The sequence below is a fragment of the Dipodomys spectabilis genome, unplaced genomic scaffold (assembly GCF_019054845.1).
Source record: "Dipodomys spectabilis isolate Male_0828 unplaced genomic scaffold, ASM1905484v1 ptg000297l, whole genome shotgun sequence".
NCBI lineage: Eukaryota > Metazoa > Chordata > Mammalia > Rodentia > Heteromyidae > Dipodomys > Dipodomys spectabilis.
The window spans coordinates 19,253,382-19,259,868 of NW_024870974.1; positions in this window are offsets into that span (position 1 = coordinate 19,253,382).

Below are 6,487 nucleotides of genomic sequence, written 5' to 3' on the forward strand. Positions count from 1 at the left end.
TGTTTTGATATAGAAAAATAAATGAAGCAAATAATAAAAGACTATTCATAGAAAATATTTTTAAATTGTCTTTTCAAATTAAAAGGCAATTTCAAAACAAAAATGGAATAAAGTACCTCAAAGATGTGAGGTACTTTTGTATTACTACACTGTCCTCTATAATAGTTTTGTTCCCATATCTCTTAGGATCAATTATGGTACTATTTTACAATTTACGATTTCAAGAACCAAAAGTAGTGACATTTGGTCTTGGGGTGAGACTCAATGTTAAAGTCCTTGTGTAGTCCTGGATTGAATTCCCAGCACTACAAAACTTAATTACTAGCTAATTAATTAAGGTAGACTAGTGGAATTAAAGAGTCAGAAATAAAGCTATGCAACTATAGCCATCTTATTTTTAACAAAGATTAAAGCAATACACTGGGCTGGGCGCCGGTGGCTCACACCTGTAATCCTAACTACTCAGGAGGCTGAGATCTGAGGATCACAGTTCAAAGCCAGCCCGGGCAGAAATCTCCATGAGATTCTTATCTCCAATAAACCACTCAGAAAACTGGAATTGGCACTGTGGCTCAAATGGTAGAGCACTAGCTGAAGAGCTGAGGGATAGCACTCAGGCCCAGAGTTCAAGGCCCATGACTGACAAAAAAAAGACCCCCCCAAAAATACACTGGCAGAAAGAGTATCTTTAAGATGTGTTGCTGGAAAAACTAGATATGTAGAGGATAAACCTAGACCCTTAACTCTTATCCTGTACAAAATTCAACTCAAAGTGGATCAAAAATCTTAGTTCGAGACTTAAAACTTTGAAATAACTAGAATAAAATATAAGGGAAGTAAATATTTTAAGATACCTTCATAGTCAATGACTTTATGATGAGGGCTCCAAGAGGCTAGGAATAAGAGCAAAAACCGACAAGTCATAGGATCAGTCTATCAATCAGCACATCAACAAATAAATTTTTTTCAGACATTAAGAAAAACTAATTAAGTGCTGGGCATCAGTGGCTCACACCAGTAGCTACTCAGGAGGCTGAGATCTGAAGATCGCAGTTCAAAGCTAGCCAAGACAGGAAAGTCTGTGAAACTCTTATCTTCAATAAACCACCAGAAAACCAGAAGTGGTGCTGTAGCCCAAGTGGTAGCGGGCTAGCCTTGAGCTGAAGAGCTGAGGGACAGCGCTCAGGCCCAGAGTTCAAGCCCCATGACCAACAAAAATAAATAAATAAATAGGACTTTCTCAGTGGTAGAATGTCTTCCAACACATACAAAGGCCTTGGGTTTGATTCTCAGTCACATTAATAAATTTAAATACAGAAATAGAACAGACTACTTGAGTCCCAGAGGATGTCATATTCATTGTTTTCCCATTTTCTCAAGGTTTTACTTCTCATGGGCACTAGTGTTTGGTACTGATGTCCGTAGTCTCCGTTAAAGACTTCCTTTTGAGGCTGAACTGCAGTGAGGTGTGCTATTCAGTCACTAGTATGTTAAATGTGACCAAAAATCTGATCACTAGAGCACAGTGACAATGAACTGTATCAGTGTCAATGTGAGTTGGTGCAAACAAAAGCCTTCCAAGCGACCTAATAACGAGGGAAACCAGCAGGGGGCGTGCAAATCATCTGATGCTAGGAGGCAGGTGGGCAGGCCTAATATTATGCAGAATTTCCTAAGCTTATTTGACCACAAAACTCCTTTCAATGGGGACATCTTTGGGAACCACTATTCTCTGGGGAGGTCAGGAACTGGAGAGGTTAGAGGTACTACCTATAGCTGAGATTAGTGGTTGGTGTACACACTCTAAAATTTACTAAATCAACTAGATCTCTAACCGAAGGCACTGGCTGCCTGACAAGTAGGTGATCAAATAGTATTTAAAAATTGGAAGATAACACAAAGCAATACAGTACATGTACATACTTTTCGTGTACACAGCCGTGTACTATGATCCAGATGTAGTGGTCTAGAAGGGTCTCTTCTGTTCCTTTCCAACACACACACTCACACACACACACACACAGATGTAGTGGTCTAGAAGGGTCTCCTCTGCTCCTTTCCAACACACACACACACTTAAGGGTCTCCTCTGCTCCTTTCCAACACACACACACACACACACACACACACACACACACACACACACACACACACACACACACACACACACACACACACACACACACACACACACACACACACACACACACACACACACTTCCTGGTAACCATTATTTATTTTGATTTCGATCACAGTAGCCACAACAGGTCAGGCTCTATTCTGTGAGGGCAGAAACTCCAGATACCCACTGGAAGACAAAACCAGGAAGAGATGAGGTAAAGTGAACACAAAAGGAGACTAAACTCTCTGGGAGTGTGCGTGGGGGGAATAAAAGGCCTTGTATGCAGCTGAAGTGTCCTTTTGAGCTGGAACCTGCCTCCTTTCATAAAGTGCTAGATTTTGATATCCAAATGAATCAGGATGTCTAATGTGTGATAATGATTAAAGCTTGAGATGTTCAGTGTAAGATGATTTGGGAGTAACTTCTTCATCCTTGTCAACTGTGTGATGAGTGTTTTTAGACTTGTGTGGTAGCTGGAGACGTGGCCATTTGCAACAGGAATAGATGGAAATAAAGAAAGTGAGGGGGAAAGAAGGGGAACTTTGCAGCACGGGACAGGGAAACTCATCAAATTAGTGAGAGCCCTAAAGGAGAGGCTTTTTTTCTTTGCTTTCCTGAAGTTTATTTTTGTTTACTGTTTTTCTGTTTTTATTTTGTTTGCAATTTATGTTTACTATTTGAAAACTGAAATGCTTTTCAAGCAGTGTGTCTATATAATTTTACTTAATAAAAAATTGCATATATACATCTAGATTTAGGATAAAAAGCCAGATACAACATGTGACCACTCACCATAGCAGAGTAGGAAGATACACATGATTGTTATATTTTACGTTTTTTCTTCAAATACACATATTGGAATAGCCACACATTTCATAATAGCTTTTCTGCAGCTCATGGCCAATCGTGTTAGAATGCTTCTGTAAGTTGCTAAATCCCTTTTATAGGGACCCAATCTTTCAGACTTAGGAAGCCTAAGTCATTGAGGGTGTTTAGAATCCAATGCTGGATTCCATGCCAACATGTAGCATACACTATGGGGTAGCAGAGGACACAATGTATCTTGTCAGGAGGATCACCAGGAGATTCGTGTATTCTATTTTTTTGTGTGAAACAGGTGCAAAGGAAAGTCAGTATTGGGAAATGAAAGATTATATTTTTATCTGGGCAGTGTGGGAGCGGGGGACTTGGAGATAGTGTTAGACCTCCAGTCTTTGTAGAAATGTCCTCTTTTGAGTCTGGTTCAGGCAGAATGATGGCTGTACTTATTTCCTGACGCCACTCAATCAAAGAAGCACAAATTAGGTGGCTTACAACAAGATAAATCTATCACAGTTCTGGAAGATCTGTGTGTACATCTGGTGAAATATTAGTCTTATAAAAGAAGAAACCCTGTCATGTACTATGATAGGGATGAACTTAAGAACATTGTGCCAGCTGAGATAAACTAGCCACGAGAGAAAAATAGTGCGTGACTTCACTTATATGACGTAGGTAAAAATAATCAATACTGTAACAAGATAGAGGGGTGGTGGCCAGGCTAGGAGGGCAGGAAGTGAGGAGTTGTCCAGTGGGTGTTTTAGTCTGTTTTGTGCAGCTGAAACAGAAAATCACAAACTAAAAAAATGTCTAATGAGCAGAAACATTCATTGAGATGGTTCACTTGGCCTTACTGGGAGTAGAATAGTTTACTGACTAACACATGCCCTCACCTCATTCCACCAAGAAGCTGAGGTGGCAACCCTGCCGGAGGCTGCCCTTGTATCAGACACTGGCAGGTAAATACCAGTGCCCTATGACTCACATCAGCCATAGTTTTGTTACACTTAATCTCTCTCCTGAAAGTCAAAAGCATCGACTGCAATTGCTTTTGTGAAACTCTCATTTTTTTCTTATCAAATATACATACTACAGGTGAAAAAAAATAAGCTTATTCATTCTTCATGGATCAGGAATAACTACTAAGTCTACTTCAAGGAGGATATTAGAAGTCCACAAATTATTAACTAACAAACCAACATAATAAAGCAAGAAAGACTTTTTGGTTGTTCTTCTATACTCTCCCCCCCGCCACACACAAAATGTCAATTTGCTCGCTATTCTCTTCGTTTTACCAGAATGACATCATGAATGCTGAGTGAGCATTTATTATAGCCACAACTCTCATGACATGTGTTTACTTGTCCTATAAAAATTAAACTTTATTATAACATCTAGCTTTGGAATGTTTTTCACTTAGAAAGTTGTGTATTTCATGAGCTTCAGGAACCTCAGGACGCTACCATCTACCTGCATAAATGTCTCCTTGACAGGATTGATTCTTTTCTCAGAGTTGTCCATGAGTTTTAGCTATAGTGTCAGGTCTACGACAGTGGTCTAACAAGGTGAATGTACTATTTGAATGGTTTGCATTGATTCTTCTATTGGGATTTTTTTTTTTTTTTGTCAGCTGTGGGGCTCAAACTCTGGGCTTGGGCACTTTCCTTGAGATCTTCAGCTTAAGGTGAGTGCTCTATCGCTTGAGCCACAGCACCACTTCTGGTTTTCTAGTGGTTTATTGGAGATAAGAGCTCACAGAGTATCCTGCCCAGGCTGGCATTGAACCGTGATCCTCAGATCTCAGCCTCCTGAATAGTTAGGATTACCGGTGTGAGCCACCAGCACCCAGCTCCATGGGGATTTTTTTAACTTTAAAAGTTGTGCTCCATAAACATTATTATATGTTTATATGTATGTATGTATGTTGTATATATTTATAAATATAACATATTTACATAAGACTATAAATGTTATATGTTATAAATGTATGTTTTTATATATATGTTGCTCATTAACTGTTCTCATCTGGTGCACTGAGTAATAGCCATAAGAGCTTAGGAAAGGCAGGTAAGTAGCCAAATGATGAATGATTATGAAAACTCTTGGTAGATAGTATTGTCGTTAACAGATGAAGTCCCTACAGTCATATTAATGAGATTTGCTACTATCTTGGCAAAATGCCACAATGAAAGCTCAGTTTGTCACATAGCATAATTTCCCTACCAACAGAAATTAGTGGGGATTATGCTATCAACCAAAGGCAGTTAACTGCCTTTAGACATGTTCAGAACAGAACTATTTAATTCCTCCCTCTGCCCATATTACTATTTATTCTCCAGTATCTGGCTACTGTGTGCCAACTGACACAGTCCTTCCAGCAACTCTGGATGGAGGCACCTGTCATTCCCATTACTCATGAAAAAACTGAGTCAGAGAGAGATTAAGTAGTGTGATCTGATATCAAATCCTTGTCTGTTTTGCATAGCAAAATAACTGTCACAACTGTCATACTTGTATCACAACTATTAAATGCCAGCACCTCAGAACTTGTCCCATAGTCTCTTTACACCTTTAAAAAGCTTACACTGACCTAATTGTATAAATAAGGAAACCAGTAAATACAGAGAAATAGTTGGCTCAAATTGTTTGGCCAATTCATGACAGACTGGAGGTTTGTCCTCACATAGAGCAAGCTCTATGTGCTCACATAGTGCAGCTCTAACTTCTATGCTACATGGGGAGCAGGGACACAATTTGAACTTAATGAAAGGGACCATAGATTTGAAGAAAAAGTTACCGTTTTTTGTTGTACTATACCGTCTCTAGTATAGTATATCAGAGAAATCAAGATGCTAGAACATGGTCTGCGTAGCATAGCAGATGGCACTGTAACAACACTGGACAGGGCAAGGGTTTTTCTGATGACTCTTATGCCTACATATATAACAGGTAACCGTTCAAACTGAGAAGGAAGGTATGGTGAAATTTAGGGATAACAAAGCCCCCCTTGACTATCTGCTTTGTGATGTGGTGTGAGCATCACTGACACTTGCATTGTGCCCAGAGTGACAGCCCTGTAACATGTAAACTTCTAAACACCAGATTCATCTGATAGACTGGCATAATGGCCCTTTCTGAAATCAGCAACATCAGCCAGGTAGCCTCCTAGTTCTTTTTCTAACCTTCATACCTAATATAATCATGCCAATCTCATAAATCTTTTAAAACCATAAAGGAATGTTTATTAAAATATTACTCAGAAATCTGGTTCTAGAAAAGAAAAGAAAGAAACATTTAAAGCTGATGTACTATGTAAAATATTCTAAAAAGTTCCTATGTTTAAAACTTCTGGGAGGACATTTCATACAGTGGAGAAACTGTATAGACAGATAATTTTTATTCAAATGTACACAGATGGTATGAGGCATTGAAATAATGAAATAAAACACGTATGTGGCTCACACCTGTAATCCTAGCTACTCAGGGGGCAGAGATCTGAAATGTCCGTTTGAAGTCAGCCAGACAGGAAAGTCTGTGAGATTCTT